The sequence below is a fragment of the Canis lupus genome, chromosome 11 (genome assembly GCF_011100685.1).
Source record: "Canis lupus familiaris isolate Mischka breed German Shepherd chromosome 11, alternate assembly UU_Cfam_GSD_1.0, whole genome shotgun sequence".
NCBI lineage: Eukaryota > Metazoa > Chordata > Mammalia > Carnivora > Canidae > Canis > Canis lupus.
In genome coordinates, this window is record NC_049232.1 from 61,810,945 (window position 1) to 61,829,928 (window position 18,984).

At 35.4% G+C, this 18,984-nt stretch overlaps 2 protein-coding genes across 4 annotated transcripts in view; both read left to right on the forward strand.

Moving 5' to 3' along the window:
* Window positions 1–18,984, forward strand: part of FKTN (fukutin) — a 75,338-nt gene that overhangs the window by 50,313 nt on the left and 6,041 nt on the right. The window lies entirely within an intron of this gene.
* The window catches only part of TAL2 (TAL bHLH transcription factor 2), a 71,151-nt gene that overhangs the window by 24,935 nt on the left and 27,232 nt on the right, over window positions 1–18,984 (forward strand). The gene's annotated exons all lie outside the window — the stretch shown is intronic.

Sequence of the window (18,984 nt, forward strand, 5' to 3'; positions counted from 1 at the left end):
GTCACAATTTCACTATTAACTTATTCTTCCTCATTTTACCCATAAAGCCCAATTATGTTTGGAAAGTATGGACTGCTTATAAGGACAGTTTAAGAGGAGGAAGTGCCCCTGGGACTTCAGTCTAAAGAGTCATTATGATTAGAAGCCTTTGAGGCATCAGAAAGGGAAAAGCAAAACAAGGCACACTGTGGCCAGAGCTGTAGCCACAACACTAATTGGCTTTTTCAATAGTAAGAGCTTGTTAATTTGATGGAAATGGGCAAAGGGTCAGTAAGAAGGGGATAGTCAGGGTGAAGTGAAATTTAAGTGAGGATGTTGGGACTGAACTGCTTTGAAGCCATGAATGCTCAACAAGCTGTAGAATATGACTTCAACAATAACTGCGGGCTGATCCTTAAAGTATACTCATTGAGCTTAACAGCTACCATATTTTGTCAAATTTAAGATGATACGGATTATAAGATGCACCATTATTCTTTGTGCTATGAAGAAAGGAAAAATACTGCCAATTATAATTCTAAGACACATGATTCACAGATGGAAAAATTTGGGTAGGGGGAAATGTTTCAGAATTGATGGAGTGCAGTATGTTAGATTGACATTTTTAACATTTTTTTTAATGCTGTTACAGTAAAACTTTCTGATGAGAAAAGACAAAAATGACATTAGAACCACTATGTTCTCCTTTATGATGCAGTTGACCTATTCTCAATTCTGAGAGGGAAAGACAAAGAGAGGTGAATGAATGGGAACAGGAGCCCACAGAGCATGGGCTTTGGAGTCAGACAGACATAGGAGACTTCAGCTACTCCGTAACCAGTTCGTGGCCTTTAGCTTTTCTGAACATTAATCTCCTAGTCTGCTAACTTTGGATAGTATTACTGTGTTTGACTATATGAATATTTTGCATCTGTTAACATATAATCATCAAAAAAATCTTAGGAGGCAGGTATTTGGTGAGGTGCTGATACTGTAAGTAGTTGTTCAAGACTACACAGCACATAAGTGAAAGACTTAGACAGCAACCTGGCCTTTAGCCACCACTCCTCACTGCCTCCCTAATACACCTCACAATTTGAGGCACCTGGCAAAATGCTTAGCACTTACTCAGTTATCAGTAAAAAATGTGGTTATCATTATTATGATTACTAATGTGATTATTATCATTATTATGGTAGTTCTGTGACCCGAAGCATAAATTTGCCTCACTAACTAGCTAAGATTGGAGCTTCTTTGTTGAATACATTTGAGCCATTGGGCAGGGTGGGGAATTTCTATAACACAGAAGAGAAATGTCGTTTTCAGACTGGTTTTTCCTGGGTGCGTTGACACACCCTCTTGATATTGCTGAATCTTTATTTGAAGGTAAGGAGTCTTCATGTATGGCTGAATTCTCATTATAAGGTTAAGCTCTGATTAGAAGACAGAAATTAACATAAAATTGACATTCTCACTGTGGCTAGGTGAATGGGGGTAAGTGTTTATAACATTGGCTGCAGTTTGTTTATCCAAATATAATAAAGAAACTGAATTTGGAGGTGCGTGGGTGACTCGGTTGAGTGTCTGACTCTTGGTTTCAGTTCAGGTCATGATCTCAGGGTCATGAAGTAGAGCCCTGCATCAGGCTTCACATTCAGTATGGAGTCTGCTTGAGATTCTCTCTCCTTCTCCCTCTGCCCCTCCTGCTCGTGCTCACTCTCACTCTTTCTCTCTCTAAAATAAATAAATCTTTTAAAAAAATTGAAAAGTTAAAATTAGTGTATGATTTAGAGGCTTCTTTAAAAACTATAAGATAGTGTAGCACAGAAATTGAAGGGATAGAGCCAGTCTACTTGCTTTTGAATCCCAGCTTTATTCTTTACTAGCTCTATTACTGTGGGCAAGTTATTTAGCCTCTCTCCTGTCTCCTGTGCCTGTCTCCTCAAGTGTAAAATTGACAATAATAATAGAAATTGCTACATAGAATGGCTTTAGGGATTAAGTGAGTTAATACATAAAAAGTTTCGAAGAGAATTAAAGATGTCCTGAGTGTCAAGTAATTATTGGCTGCTATTATTACTACTACTAGTAGTAGGACAGGGGTAAAGAAAACTATTTCTCTTCTTCATCTTATGAGAAACTTACGGATTAGATACCTATATAATTAACTCAATATTAAACTCCCGAATCTATTCTTAGAGAACTCATATGAGAATCTCACCTTTTTTCTAAGAAAGGTACTTTCTAGAGCCAGTATTATCATTGTTTTTTTTTTTTCCCAGTATTATCATTGTTATTCTTAAATTTCCTTCCGAGGCTTGAATATCTTTCTTCTCACTAACATGATCTGAAACCCACAAACTTCAAAAGAACGATTCATTTCTAACCAGTACATTTCTGCATAGAAAGAGCTTCTTTCATTCTGCTGTTACTGCTCTTTATGGTAGCAGTGTTTGGGAAGTGTGAAGTGTTCTGATTATTTAACAAGAGAAATGAGCAGTGATGGAACTGTCTGGACAGATGGTGTGAATCCCAGATTTTCTATCCTGTTACTGTGACCTTAAAAGGCAGAGAAAAGAACAGGGGATGGCTGTGTAGAGTAGTTTCTTTGGAAGATTCCTCCAGCCATATGCCATTTTCATTCTTTTCAGCTCTATTTACTTGAAGGAACTATAGTATTTTCACCACTACTATTCCTTGAGGGGGGAAAAAAGCTTTTAAAGCTACTCTAAAGGTCTTTTTATCTGTATAGTATTTTACTTTGTATTCATGTTCATTCTGAGAAAAGCTTAATACTATCATAGAATGCATTTTTTTAAAAAAAGGCTAACAAGGAACTCAGGAAGAAAGAAAAAATTCCTCCTTTTGAAACTTTACTCTGCATGCCTGCAAAATGATGTTTTTGGTCCTCAGATGTAATAATAATATTAATGTGAATAATAAATATATAGCTACTAGAGTATTAATACTGGTTATCTGGCACATAATAGGTACTTTATGTTTATTATCTCAGACAATCCTCACATTATCCCTGTGGGTTAGGTGTTCTCACTCCCAGTCATGAGAAAAGTAACACTTAGAGAAATGAAATAACTTGCTCATTAATGGTAGAACCGAGATTTAACTCCAGAGCTGCTGGGTTCTTAAGCCTAAGTTCTTATTTCTAAGACTTAATAGGTTGAGTGAGTTAATATATGAAATGCATTTACAACAGTACTTGGCACTTAGTAAGTACTCTATAAACATTAACTACTGCTGCTCCTATCATTACTATATTATTATTATTACTGTTTGTGCTACTGTGTTGCTCTGACACGAACATAGTTACCTTCAACACAGTGTTAACTTGGATTAGTTACTCCAGTGGGTCTGAATTTTGTATACTTATTTTTCTTCTCCAGAGTCCCAATCACTAGTAATAAAAAGTGATGAATATAATAACTGAGTCATCAGAATGTGATGTTTTTATTCCATAACTTCACAGTTCCTACAGATGCTGCCCAGGTTTCTTGGGGTTATTTCGTTCTTTCCCATCTGAGTCAGCTGATGTAAATAGGGGCCAGAAGTTTGAGAAGTAATAATAAAAACTATTTACCATGTGCCAGGCACTATGCCAAGCTTTTATATGCATCATCTCATTTAATCTTCACAAGTTTATGAGGGGGCCATTAATCTTGTCACCTTCATTTTATAGATGTAGAAGTTAAGGCAAAGCTAATACTCAGACGTGGGGCCATATCACTTCAGAGCCTATATTATATATACGTGATGTTAGCATCACCACGATCTATCATATTGTAAAGACTCCTGCTATGAACTAGCCCTTCTACTCTATGATATTATCAGAGTAATATAGCTACCTCTCTAACCTCTAATAGGACACATGGTACTCCATGAGCTAGTAGTGGGTTCCTTACACCTTCTGATATTTGTAGATATTCTGATATTTGTCTGATACTTCTGATATTTCTGCTTATTGTACAGATCTTCACAAAATTTGGATTTGTTTTCTGTGGGACTAGACTCCTATCCGAGTGTGGCTCTCATATAATGTTTCATTTATGCAGAGTTTATTTACTAACTCTATGTGCTAAGTATTCTCATGTGAACATACTTAGTTTCTGCTCTCAAGGATTTCATAGTATGGACCATGAAACAAATTATTAAAGTATTTTATCAACAGTATAGTAATTGAAATATATATATATATATATATATATATATATATATATATATTATATATAGTTGAGATACCAAATCAAAGTCTGTCTAGAAGTGACAGCAAGGAAATGTGGCTTTAAAATAGAAAAGTTTGTTAGGTAGACTTGGTAGGAATATGGAGATCTACTACATGACTTGCCAAAGAGCATGGAGACCTTTGGGAAGCAGGTGGTAGAAGTATTTTGTTTCTTAATTGTTGTAGTGGTTACACAGGTATATGTGTTTCTCAAAACTTAAAATGGATGCATTTAATTATATGTAAATTACTTCTCAAAAAGTTTATTTAGAGGGATGCCTGGGTGGCTCAGTTGGTTAAGTGTCTGACTCTTGGTTTCAGCTCAGGTCATGATCCTAGGATCAAGCACCAGGGGTCCTAGGATCAAGCACCATGTCAGGCTCCATGCTCGATGGGGAGTCTGCTTCTCCCTCTGCCCCTCCTACTGCTTGTGCTCTCTCTCTTGTTCTCTCTCTCTCAAATACACTCTTTTTTTAAAAAGCTCATTTAGAAAAAAGTTTATATACAATGTTAAAAAAAAGCTTTGGGTGGTTTAGTCTATTAAGTGTCTGACTCTTGATTTCATTTCAGGTCACGATCTCCGGGTCATGTGTTTGAGTCCCACATTGGGTTCTGTGCTCAGCTCGGAGTCTGCTTGTTCCTCTCCCCCTCTTTCTTCCCCCACTCTTGCTTTCTCTCTCTCAAATAAATAAATAAAATCTTTTTTAAAATGTTGACTTAGAAAACCAACATGAGAAAAGAGCTCAAGATAATGTGCTGAAATAAGGGGATAACTGGGACCAGAAATGATGAATTTGATCAAGGCAGGCTACCTACAATTAGGTAATCTGAGTTCAAAATAAAAGAAGCTTTTTCTATTTTAGTATAAAATTTGAAGTCATAATTTAATCTTTATTTTTTAATTATTATATCCAAAGAGAAATACTATTAAAATTGTCTGAGAGAAAGCAAGCACAGCTGCATCTAATTGGTTGTTGATAAACTATAGATCCTATTTTTGAGAATTATTAAGTAGAAATAAAAATATCCTGAGGCTTTGTTTCTGACATTAAAGTTTTGTGCATACTTTAAATGGATAGTTTTTGATATAGTCATTATGCAGGTGCATTCAGGTGTTACACAATAACAACTATCCATACAAGCTTTAATTTGTCTACTCATTAATGATGATATAAATTTGTTCTTGTTTCTCTTATAGTATATAGATAATAAGTAGTTCTTTCCTATCGAGATTGTAGAGTTTAATAGTTGATAGGATAGGTGGAATCACTCCATTTACACTGTACGTCATGGGAAAATGAGGTTCAGTGGGTAGAATTTTATTTTATAAAACATGCATACACTGTGTATATTGGTTACATGTTAGAAGTTTGGGATAGGAGTGGAGTATGGGATCAATAAAGATCTCAGAGATTATATTCTAGCTTAGGCTCTGAAAAGTATATTACCCACTCCACTGTTACCCTTTTTGCTTCTGTATTATCTGTGGTGGAATTGTGAGAGGCTTAGTAGAAGAGATAATTTTTAAAATGCTAGTCAGTATACTATAACAATTCTAAAGAGTAGGTTCCAATTCTTAGAAAATTGGGCAAAAATGATGGTGATGACTTAATGTGGCACAGTTATTCCTCACTTTGCCATATCCTTTGGTCCAAGCATGCATCACTGTTGAATGTGTCTAAAAGACTTAGCTGATCAGCATCACTAATTAGGGAAATGCAAATCAAAATCACAATGAGATCTCACTTTACACCTGTCAAAAACACAAGAAATAACAAGTGTTGGTGAGGATGTGGAGAAAAAGGAACCCTTATACCCTGTTGATGGGAATGTAAATTGGTTCAGTATGGAGGTTCCTCGAAAAATTAAAAATAGAAATATATGATGCAGTAATTCCAATGTTGGATACTTACCCAAAGAAAACAAAAACACTAGTTTGAAAAGATGTATGTACCCCTGTTCATCTCAGCATTTTTTATAATAGTCAAGATATGGAAACAACCTGAGTGCCTGAGTGTCCATCAATAGACAAATACATAAGGAAGATATAATGTGTGTATACACACACACACACACACACACACACACACACAGTGGGATATTACACAGCTCTAAAAAGGATGAGATCTTGCCATTTAAGAAAACATAAATGGACCTACAGAGTATTATACTAACTGAAATAAGTCAGACTGAGAAATATCATATGATTTCATGCATAAATGAAATCTGAAACAATGAACAGGCAAGCAGAAAGCAGAATCAGACCTATAAATACAGAGAACAAATTGATTGTTGCCAGAGAAGAGGGGGAAGGGAGCTGGCCAAATTGGGTGAAGGGGAGTGGGGACATATAAGCTTCCAGTTATGGAACGAATAAGTTATGGGAATAAAAGGCACAGCATAAGGAGTATAATCAGTATTGCAATAGCTTTGTATTGAGATAGATGGCAGCTATGCTTGTGATGAACATAGCATAATGTATAAACTTGTTACTATGAACACCTGAAGCTTATGTAACATGTGTCACTTATATCAAATAAATATTAAAAAATAAATATAAAAATAAATAAAATAAAATAAAAGATATAGCTGAGCCCTAAGAGAATGGAGTAAATGATTAAAAAAAAGGCAGTATTTAAACAGAATTCCCAAATTAAAGACAGACAACCAGGATAAATATTAAATCTACATCTAGATACTTTTTAAGGAAACTGTAATGTCAAAACCAAAAAATTTTGCAGGCTGCCAGATAAAATAGACTGCTCACAAAGGAACAGCAAATATACCTCTGCAACAATAGATGCCAGAAGATAATTCTGAGAGGTTATAGCATCTTTCAAAAGCTGCGGAAAAATAACTAAGTTATGTGCAAGTATAACAGCACTCAGGAAAGAAGTCAAGATAAAGACATTTACACGTATAAAAAGACTAAGAAAGTTCACATCTCAGAGATCTACACTTAAAGATCTATTAAAGGACTGAGAAGGAAGACATAATATATATGAAATAGTGGTGAACACAGAAATGGGTAAAATATGTCAGTAAATTTGTCAGCTGTTGCCTGTAAAAAATAAAATGACAATGTGTTACAAAGAGAAAAGTCAAAAAAGGAAAAATCTTGATGATAATAAGTTGAGGAGGAGGTGATTTGTCAGTGTTCAAGGAGTAAGTACATTTAAATTCTGTGTGTAGGAAGAAGGTAGAGATTCTGCATACATTCAGTTTTTATCAGAAAATCTTATAGTGAAATCTATAGTGAAGTATACTGTTAAAAAAAAAAACAGCTATTACAAAGAGTAACTACTACTAGATAGAAATATTATTTAAAATTTCCAAAAAGGGGCACGTGGCTGGCACAGTTGGTAGAGCATGTGACTCTTGATCTCAGGGTTGTGAATATAATATATAATATAATATATATATATTATATATATAATATATAATAATACATTGGGTGTCGAGATGATTTTATTTTAAAAAAAGTGTTTTTAAAAAGCCCAAATAGGGGATCCCTGGGTGGCGCAGCGGATTGGCGCCTGCCTTTGGCCCAGGGCGCGATCCTGGAGACCCGGGATCGAATCCCACGTTGGGCTCCCGGTGCATGGAGCCTGCTTCTCCCTCTGCCTATGTCTCTGCCTCTATCTCTCTCTCTCTGTGACTATCATAAATAAATAAAAGTTAAAAAAAAATTAAAAAAAAATAAATGGAAATTCTAAATCTTTAAAAAAAAAAAGCCTAAATAAACAGATCAAAAGGGAATTTATAAACCTATATCAATGAAATTAGGAAAGGTGGGCTAAGAAAAGGTATGGCAAACTGAAAACATTTAAGGATAATCATTACAGCAGTTAGCAGTGTAATTGCACTTACTGTGTGTGTGCTAGACACTATTCTGATTATTCTATGCTAACTTCCCTCTGAGGTACTGTTAGTCCCTCATTTTATAAATGAAGAAATTAAGGCACAAAAGGATTAACAGCTGTAATAACTGATAAGAAAAGTGGTGCCAGGATTTGAGCCCAAGCAGTCTGGCTCTAGAATTCAAAATATGTCTAAATATAAAATTATTTATGAGAAATATTAACAGTTTAAACTAACCTTTATAGAGATGAAGATTAAACCAGGATAGAAAAACAGAACATAGCTATATAATACTTGGCAAGAGGCATACCTAAAGCAAAATCACCCAGCAAGGTTGAAAATTACAGAGATGGAAAAAAGATACACCCCAATATTATTAACTAAAGAAAACTGCTGCTATAATTTTAGTATCAGACAAAATAGAATTTTAGGGGAAAAATATTAAAGGATTAAAAGGCCCACTACATAATTTTACAAGGAAATAGTCCACCAAGAAGTATGTATGATTTTAATAATATGGTCTCTAGTGGCTCTTTCAGTAAAGCATCAGACTCTTGATTTCAGTTCAGGTGATGATCTCAGGGTCATGAGATCAAGCCCCATGTGGGGCTCCACACTCGGTGTGTAGTCTGCTTGAGATTCTCTCTCTCCATCTTCCTCTGCTTCTCCCCCATTCTCTCTCTCAAAATAAATAGAATCTTTAAAGAATATATGGTCTTTATGTATGTAAATCAGAAACTGATGAAATTCCAATGAATATTTGACATGTATTCTAAAATACTTATTAGATTCTAAAATACTTTTATTTTAAAAACTGCTGATTCAACCAAAGAAGAAATTGGCAAAACTACTGAAAATATGAACAAAATCAACAAGCTTAATTTATTGGGTATTATATAAAAGTCTTTACCCAACAAATGCTGAATATACTTTCTTACCTGCTATAAAATGGAACATTTATAAAAAGTTGATTATGTAGTATATCATAAAGGCAATCTTAATAAATTTCAGAGCATTAATAAAAATCTGTGTATGTGAGAGAGAGTGAGAAAGGGAGAGGGATGGAGGGAAGGACATTCTGTACGTTAACAGATTAAAGGAAGAAACCCTACATGATTATTTCAGTAGATGGCATTGTATGACCACAATGGAATTAAAGACATCTTTATTTTATTTTATTTTATTTTATTTTAATATTTTATTTGTGATAGACATAGAGAGAGAGAGAGGCAAATACACAGGCAGAGGGAGAGACAGGCTCCATGCCAGGAGCCCGACATGGGACTCGATCCTGGGGTCCCAGGATCGCGCCGTGGGCCAAAGACAGGCGCTAAACCGCTGAGCCACTGAGGGATCCCAAAGACATCTTTAAAATGTAGGGAAACTTTAAAATGCCTTCCTTAATAACTAATGACTTAAAAAGGAAATAATAGTGGGAATTATAAAATTTTTAGGACTCAATGATAATGTATTACAGATCAAAACTTGTAGGATGCAGTTAAAAGAAGAGAGATAAACTTATAGCCTTAAAAGCATTTAAATATGAAAAAATAGATTTAAAAAGAAAAGCATTTAATTAAAGTAAAAGAATATTCAGCCTAGGCAAATAGAAGAAAGCCAAGAGAAAAAAATTAATGAAATAAAAAAACAGTATCAAAGGTCAACAAATCCAAATGCTGGTTCTTAAAAAAAATAATAAATTAAAAACTAATAAACAGACATCTAGCAAGATTGATCAAGAAAAAAAGTAAAATTAAGGACAATTTACCGAAGCCCAAGAGCTTTAGAGTCTACAAAAGGTCTTTGAAAATAGATGAGTTACTATCTCGTCGTGGTCCTGAGACTTGGTTTCAGTCTTTGAGAAAAATGAAGAAATAAATTTGCTGTATATTTGTCACCAGCACTGTTTTGTTTGTTTGTTTTCTGCTTAATTTCAAAGATACAATGCAGTTACTTTGGGGGTGGGGGGCACTCATCTTAAAAAAATGAGCATTAAATATATTTGGAATAGCAGAAGGTTAAGTAGTTTCTTTTTTTATTTTTATAAATTTCTTTTTATTGGTGTTCAATTTGCCAACATATAGAATAACACCCAGTGCTCATCCCGTCAAGTGCCCACCTCAGTGCCCGTCACCCTGTCACCCCCACCCCCCACCCACCTCCCCTTCCACCACCCCTAGTTCGTTTCCCAGAATTAGGAGTCTCTCATGTTCTGTCTCCCTTTCTGATATTTCCCACTCATTCTTTCTCCTTTCCCCTTTATTCCCTTTCACTATTTTTTATATTCCCCAAATGAATGAGACCATATAATGTTTGTCCTTCTCCAATTGACTTATTTCACTTATTTCACTCAGCATAATACCCTCCAGTTCCATCCACATCCAGTTCCTACAGATGCTGCCCAGGTTTCTTGGGGTTCTTTCTTTCTTTCCCATCTGAGTCAGCTGATGTAAATAGGGGCCAGAAGTTTGAGAAGTAATAATAAAAACTATTTACCATGTGCCAGGCACTATGCCAAGCTTTTATATGTATCATCTCATTTAATCTTCACAAGTTTATGAGGGAGCCATTAATCTTGTCACCTTCATTTTATAGACGTAGAAGTTAAGGCAAAGCTAATACTCAGACGTGGGGCCATATCACTTCAGAGCCTATATTATATATACGTGATGTTAGCGTCACCACGATCTATCATATTGTAAAGACTCCTGCTATGAAAATAGCCCTTTCTACTCTATGATATTATCAGAGTAATATAGCTACCTCTCTAACCTCTAATAGGAAACATGGTACTCCATGAGCTAGTAGCGGGTTCCTTACACCTTCTGATATTTGTAGATATTCTGATATTTGTCTGATACTTCTGATATTTCTGCTTATTGTACAGATCTTCACAAAATTTGGATTTGTTTTCTGTGGGACTAGACTCCTATCCGAGTGTGGCTCTCATATAATGTTTCATTTATGCAGAGTTTATTTACTAACTCTATGTGCTAAGTATTCTCATGTGAACATACTTAGTTTCTGCTCTCAAGGATTTCATAGTATGGACCATGAAACAAATTATTAAAGTATTTTATCAACAGTATAGTAATTGAAGTATATATTATATATTGTTGAGATACCAAATCAAAGTCTGTCTAGAAGTGACAGCAAGGAAATGTGGCTTTAAAATAGAAAAGTTTGTTAGGTAGACTTGGTAGGAATATGGAGAAAGGCCTAATAATAGTTTTACTTAACTATTTTTCTCTTTAAACTATTTCTATTTTTCTTCTTATTAGAAAATTCTATGAGTATTTTTTACATAAAGTAAAAGATTAATTATGGATTGTTTCCTTGACTAGATTCCCAGAAATGAAATCATTATTGTTTGTGCTGTTTGAGAAGTACAAAGGGTAAGTGAGTAATGTTCCAATACCAGTAAAGTCCAAGATTTTATTCCTCAGTCTTGTTTTTCCTTTGACTCGTTAGGACTTAGAAGTTGTATGGGCTTCCTCAGTCTTCCTTGCAGCATGTTTTATTCTGTCTTTTCACTCGTACTGTTTATTTTTATTTTTTGTTAAGATTTTATTTATTTATACATGAGAGACACAGAGAGAGACAGAGACAGAGACACAGGCAGAGAGAGAAGCAGGCTCCTCATAAGGATCCCGGGATCACACCCCGAGCCAAAGGCAGACGCTGAACCGCCGAGCCACCCAGACACCTCTCACCCCTATTTTTTAGATAAACTTTTTATTTTATGATCATTTTTGATTTACAGAAAAGTTGCAAAGATAATACAGAGTTTCTGTATGCCAGTTATTCCTAATGTGGTACCACAGTACCTTGCTCAAAGCTAAGAAACTAACATTGGTGTATTACAATGAACTGAATTCCAGACATGATTTGGGTTTCACCAGTTTTTCTCCTTAATGTCCTTTTTCTGTCTTAGGATATAACTCAAAATACCACATTGCATTTAGATACCCAGCCTTTTGCAACTTCTTTGAGACCAAGATTTTAAGCATGTCACTAAGTAGTACCGGCTTACAATATATCATGACATGTCCCAGTTGTGTCCATTCAAGGGCATTGAGTTCCCTTTTTTGATGTTGCTCCTCAGTACTCTTAACTGGAAATAATCTCTCATTGTTCTGAATTTCCATAGATTTTTTTTTTCCTTTACTTTTTCATACCTTATTTGGGAACTTCTGATGATTTGGCTTTCCTTTCTGAGTTATAGATAGAATCAGGCCAGGTAAATCTGTTGGTCTGAGTGAGACCTGAGCCCTACGTGAAACCAAAATCAGTCCTTAAGTGCATTTGTTTTATTAAGATGATAAGGTAATAATACCAGACTGGTATCTTGATCCAGCTACCACCTTTTTGGCATCAGAACCACAAGGTCAAGCCACCCAGTTTTTTCAGCCATTCTGTTTTACCAGAAGTTAAAGTTAGTTGTTGAATCTCTACTCCTAGGTTCTCTCAGCTTTATAGATTGATACCAAGCTCCCATGGTTTTAGCTCTCAAAAATATATTTGCCTTTTTAGTACTTATAGCTGTGAAGCTAAAACGACGAATTTGAATTATTTCTTTAAATTAATGTATTTAGGGCGGCCCCGGGGAGGCTCAGTGGTTTGGCGCCCGCTTCAGCCCAGGATGTGATCCTGGAGACCCAGAATTGAGTCCCGCTCGGGCTCCCTGCATGGAGCCTGCTTCTCCCTCTGCCTGTATCTCTGCCTCTCTCTCTCTCTCTCTCTCTCTCTCTCTCTCATGAATAAATAAATAAAATCTTTAAAAAAATTTACAAAAAAATAGTGTATTTAAAACATAGACTTTTCTAAAAATGATCTCACATTTCCTATTCTATTTATATCTTTATATTTTACAACAGATATATTGTCTTAGGTTTCCTTAATTGTATCTCCAAACCTCTACCTGTATACAATATACAGAAGTGGGAGTTAGTTATATAGTTAACTTTGTTTATTTGGTTTTTTAAAGAAAGGGTTATTTCAGGGGAACCTGACTGCTGCGTTAGTAGAGCATGTGACTCTTGAGCTAGGGGTTGTAAGTTCAAGCCCTACATTGGGTATAGAGATTACTTAAGATAAAATAAAGATAAAATCTTTTTTTAAAAAAAGATTACCTCAGAATGAATAAATGGCAGACCTTTCATCTGTGTGAGGTAAATGATATTTTTTAAGACCACCATATGTTTTGTTTAAATGTAATTCTAAGGGTGCCTGAGTGGCTCAGTTGGTTAAGCATCTGTCTTCAGCTCAGGTCATGATCTCAGGGTCCTGCGATCAAGCCCCGAGTCAGGGTCCTGCTCAGTGGGGAGTCTGCTTCTCCCTCTCCTTATCCCCACTCATACTCTTTCTCTTGCTTTCTCTCTCTCTCTCAAATAAATAAATAAAATCTTTTTAAAAAAGAATGTAATTCTATAAAGTTTTCTATAAGGTAGTAGTCCAGGAGAAATAAAAACATATTTTCACTGAAAGAGTTGACATGAATGTTCATAGCATTCTTACTTATGGTAGCCAAAAAAAAAGAAAAGAAAAGAACCCAACTGTCCATTTTCTGACCAGATAAACAACTTACATGTTCATGCAGTGGCATACTACTCAGCAATAGAGAGAAATGAACTACTGATACATGCAATAACATAGATGAATGTCCAAAATATTATGCTTAGTGGAGGAAGTCAGACATACTACGTAGCTGCATGTATTTGAAATTGTAGAACACGCATAACCAATGAAGGATGTTGTTAGATCAGTGATTGAGAGCATACACTGTTTGTCCTTCTCCGATTGACTTATTTCACTCAGCATAATACCCTCCAGTTCCATCCACGTCGAAGCAAAAGGTGGGTATTTGTCGTTTCTAATGACTGAGTAATATTCCATTGTATACATAGACCATTCATCTTTCGATGAATTCATCCATTTCGATGATTCATCCATTCATCTTTCGATGGACACTGAGGCTCCTTCCACAGTTTGGCTATTGTGGACATTGCTGCTCTAAACATCGGGATGCAGGTGTCCCGGCGTTTCATTGCATCTGTATCTTTGGGGTAAATCCCCAACAGTGCAATTGCTGGGTCGTAGGGCAGGTCTATTTTTAACTCTGAGGAACCTCCACACAGTTTTCCAGAGTGGCTGCACCAGTTCACATTCCCACCAACAGTGCAGGAGGGTTCCCCTTTCTCCACATTCTCTCCAACATTGGTTGTTTACTGTCTTGTTAATTTTCCCCATTCTCACTGGTGTGAGGTGGTATCTCATTGTGGTTTTGATTTGTATTTCCCTGATGGCAAATGATGCGGAGCATTTTCTCATGTGCTTGTTGGCCATGTCTGTGTCTTCCTCTGTGCAATTTCTGTTCATGTCTTTTGCCCATTTCATGATTGGATTGTTTGTTTCTTTGGTGTTGAGTTTAATAAGTTCTTTATAGATCTTGGAAACTAGCCCTTTATCTGATATGTCATTTGCAAATATCTTCTCCCATTCTGTAGATTGTCTTTGAGTTTTGTTGACTGTATCTTTTGCTGTACAAAAGCTTCTTATCTTGATGAAGTCCCAATAGTTCATTTTTGCTTTTGTTTCTCTTGTCTTCATGGTTAAGTAATTTCTTATGCATAAACTACAGCAGTACTTTGATGGGACTTAGAATTATTTTTTCATTACTGAAAGGATTTTTCTTATCACTAAATTGTATTTGGTAATTATAAGTTCCCTGCAGAGGGGACCGTGATACTGTCTTTTGAGCCACAGAAGAGTGTATGTATGTGTGTGTATGTGTATGTGCGCACGTGTGTGTGTCTATATCTTTCTTTTGGGAAATCCTGTAATATCCCTTTTGAGGTAGCTTATTTCGTCAATTAATTAGGGTTCTGGGTCGTAGAGAATACTGTCAACTGTACACACAGTAAATACCATTTCTTAGACAAAGGTAACTTTTTTATATAGTTGTAAAATTCCATTATATTCCATTGGCAAAGAAACATTAAGAACTCTGTATAGCAGTGTAAAAAGAAACTATCTTTTTAAAGAATAAACATTGTAAAATCAGCCAAAAAAAAAAAAAAAAAGAAACTATGTTTTTAACTCATTATACCAACTTTCAAAAGAAAATGCTAAGGACAATGTTAAGTCATAAATTTGATAATTAGGTATAATGTGAAAATGATAAATTTTTCTGGGAAAAAATAAATGTCAAAATTAACTCAGGAAGATCTGGATAACCCATACTCATGAAAGAAATTGAATCAATGATCGGAAATTCTCCTTCCCCTGTCTTTTCCCTACTGAAAGTTTACAGGAAAGTTTTACCATGCCTTACCAGAGAGATTATTCCCTATATTTCCTATGTCAGAAATTTTAAAAAGAAAAAGAATGCTTTAAGCAACTTATTGTATGAGACTGGTAGCAAAATGACTTGAACAGTGCCAAAAATTTTTTAAAGGAAAATTACAGTATTGTCAAACACAGATGAGGATACATTAAGCACAATGAATCAAATTTTGTAGTATTTATATATTAGTGTAATTCTCAACATTAAAGGATTAAAAGATTAAAGGAAAAACCCCTCCATTATTATTTCAATAAATGACATTGCAAATGTTTGATAAATTTCGTAATTAACCAAAAGGGGGGATGGGGAGGCCTTTTAGCAAGCTTGGAATAAAAGAGTTCAGAATTTCTTTAACCGGATAAAGGGAATATACTAAAAACCTAAAAGAAGCAATCATATTTCATGATAAACCTTTTAAGCCTTTCTATCAAAAATCAAAAAAAAAAATGTACTCTCCCTGCTTCTATTAAGTAGAATGCTAGAGGGCTTAGGCACTAGAATAACACAAGAAAAGAAATTAAGAATTAAAAGCAGAGACAAAACTGGTAATGAGAATAAACCATTTGTGTTGTTTTGTAGGAAATTCTTGTTTAAAAACATGGCTCTGCTGTTCCAACTCGGAGTTTAATGCAGCTTATGTTTAAAAAGGTCAAATTCAGTTGTAATTGATAGTTTTTTTATCTCTCTCTCTCTCTCGCTCACTTAGCCTAGCTAACTAGTAATAATAAAAAGTGTTTTTCATTTAGCAATTATGTTTATAGGTTGCACAATTAAACTGATGAGATTACTTTATACAGCAACCAGTAAGTAGTTTTACAGATTGTAAGGAGGTCTGTGAGGAAGAAAATGCAATGGTCTACTCCAACTCTTTTTTTTTTTTAACTCTAAGTCTTAATTCTAATTATTCTTTTATGCAAAGATAAAATGAAGTAAACGAACTATGAAATAGAAACTGTGAATGGAAGGCTTTTTGTGTGTTTGAAAAGATCCCTTAAACTTATAAGGGTTGCCTTAGTGTGAATTTAAATCTGTTCCCATTCTGGATCCTGTCCCAGAGCTTTAAAGTGCAAACTGCTTAGCCAAACTTAATCTTTGCTTTAAAAGCTAAGGTAAGGTAATGTCACAGACCCATGGTGTGTTCTAGTCTTAGTCATTGTTTACTGGTAACCTGGGCAGAGTACATGGCATGTGATATTCTGTGTCACTGACTCCCTCTTCCTCTCCTCAGTCCCATTTTACAGTCAGCTTTCACATTTTATGGTTTGTTTATCTTTCCTCTTCTCCTAGGAAGCTGGAATTTTCTTTTTGCTGATTGAACTGAAAAATTTTTTAGTGAAAAGAAAACCATAATGATTTAGGGATATTTCCATTTAGGAGCAAAAATGAACATTTGAGTTAAATTGTCTTTGTGTTATTTTTATACATTGTTTATGTGCTTTTAATGTTTTGGTTTTGTTCATTTGAACATTTCATTGTTTAAAATACTGCTTCTGTAAAATTTGTAGTATTCTCATTTACCCTGTCTATCCTGGACCTGTGATTTTTCTTTCTTTCACCTCTTTGATAGACTATAGAGGCTAATATTTAAGAGAGGAGCTTCCTGGCCTGTGTAACAAGATAGACCATAATTTCTGCTTTATTTCAACTAGAGTGTGTCCCCTTGATAGGATGGGACAGGTGGACATTCTTCTGACCAGCATCTGATAGGGGAGGGTGGAGGCCGGTGATGGATGGCTGTGTCTGATGACAAAATAAGCAATTCCATGAATATGAGTGTGCAGAATAAAATTGGGACCAGCAGATGGTGGAGCTATGCTGTATCTTATTTCTTCCTCAGCTATGAGATTTGCTGTGGCCGTCTTTTCACAGAAGCCAGCTGGGATTGTCTATTAACTGCCAGCACCCATTGGTTTGGGTAGAAGGGACTTGTTGCTTTCTTTAGAATTTGTTCAGCCTCTCATTTTCATGTATGGCTTTATGTTCATCTGGTGGTAAAACATGATATTTAAAAGCAGAATGTATGAGAACTGACCTTTCCTTGGAGAATATCCCAGCTAGATCCCATTTCCACAATATGATTATGCTTTGACATCTGGCTCTTTCCTGTTCCTTTTTTCTTTAATCCACTGATATTTTAAGTTTCTGTGATCTCTGCTATTGCCACTTGAAATCTCATTACTGAAAGTTCTTTTCATGTTGTGAAGAAAAGAAACATTTCTCAGAAAACACCAACACAGAATATAGGGTTATAATATAAACTTAAGTCTAACGAAACTGCTCATTTTAGTTTTCCTTGGTAATATATTGAATTGAATTTACTGATCTGGAGTACCTTTAAGAAACATAATTTGGCTTAATTTCTTAAACATATCTGCTAGTTAAAATAGTTCCACCATAGATAGAGTAAAATTCAGTATAACTAACATTGCCTGGGCTGATGTAGAGACTTTCTTTCACATCTGAGATGAAAGAAAGACAGAAACTACAGGAAGGTTCATGTGAGGGACAGAAGCCTGGGAATGCATCTTGGAGTCACAGTTGCTAGATATCCTTGGGAAGTCCACGTTGAAAGAAAAGAAGATTCACCTCATACATGTGTACTTATTTCAGTATTCTGTAGTTAGATTCTTTCAGTGGCAGTTTGAATTTGATGGGGATTTAATGATGTGTGAACTGTTAAAAATAAGAAAGTAAGTTTGTGGCTGAGAACAGAAATTTAAGGGAGGGGGCAGGTGGTAAAATAAAAGCAGAAAGAATGTGGTCCATATCACTGTCTTTAAGGGAAATATTGTTCAAGTACAGGACATCCAGGCATTAGGTCTCTTTCTGCATTTGAGGAGGGGGTTGGGGTGTGAAGATCCCCAAAAAGTGATCTTAGTGCATCCTACCACATTCATGTACTGTGGTGTGAAATTTTCACTACAGTATGAGTTAGCAAAGGAGTCTGAAAAATACCCTGGCTGATCCTGAGAGTTTCTTCTTTAGCTCTCTAAGCTGACTAGGTTATCAGAAGCTATCTAGGACCACAGTGAAACTCAGAATGCAGGTGTGAATAAGGCCTGTCACAAAGACACAAGCATTTGTGGTACTGTTGTTGGAGAATGTCTTTATATTGCCAGAATTGATTCAGGTTCTGTGGCTGACTAGAAGGGTTTTGTTTCCTTTCTCACTGCTACATGTACCTCCCTCTGTGTATGAAGAATTTCAAATATTAGAAATGTAGTTTAAAAAAATACTTATATATTCATTGGCTTACCTGAGATATTTAAGGAATGGTTACAGCCAAATCCAAGTCCTTCTCTAGGGTTTTCTCAGCTGGTCATTTCTCTCCACGTTTTGGGAGCTTTTTTGCTTTGACCTCATCTTCAGGCTCTTCTTGCTAATAGATAACAAAGATGCTCAGCTTCCATCCCACCGGCTTAGAAACCTCAGCAGAAAGAATGCCTCTTTCTTCCAGTAGTTCCAGTGGAAATCCCAAAGCTGACTTTTATTTGCCTAATTTGTGTATATTCCCATCCCTGATCCAATCACTATAATATACTAATAATATAATATACTAGTT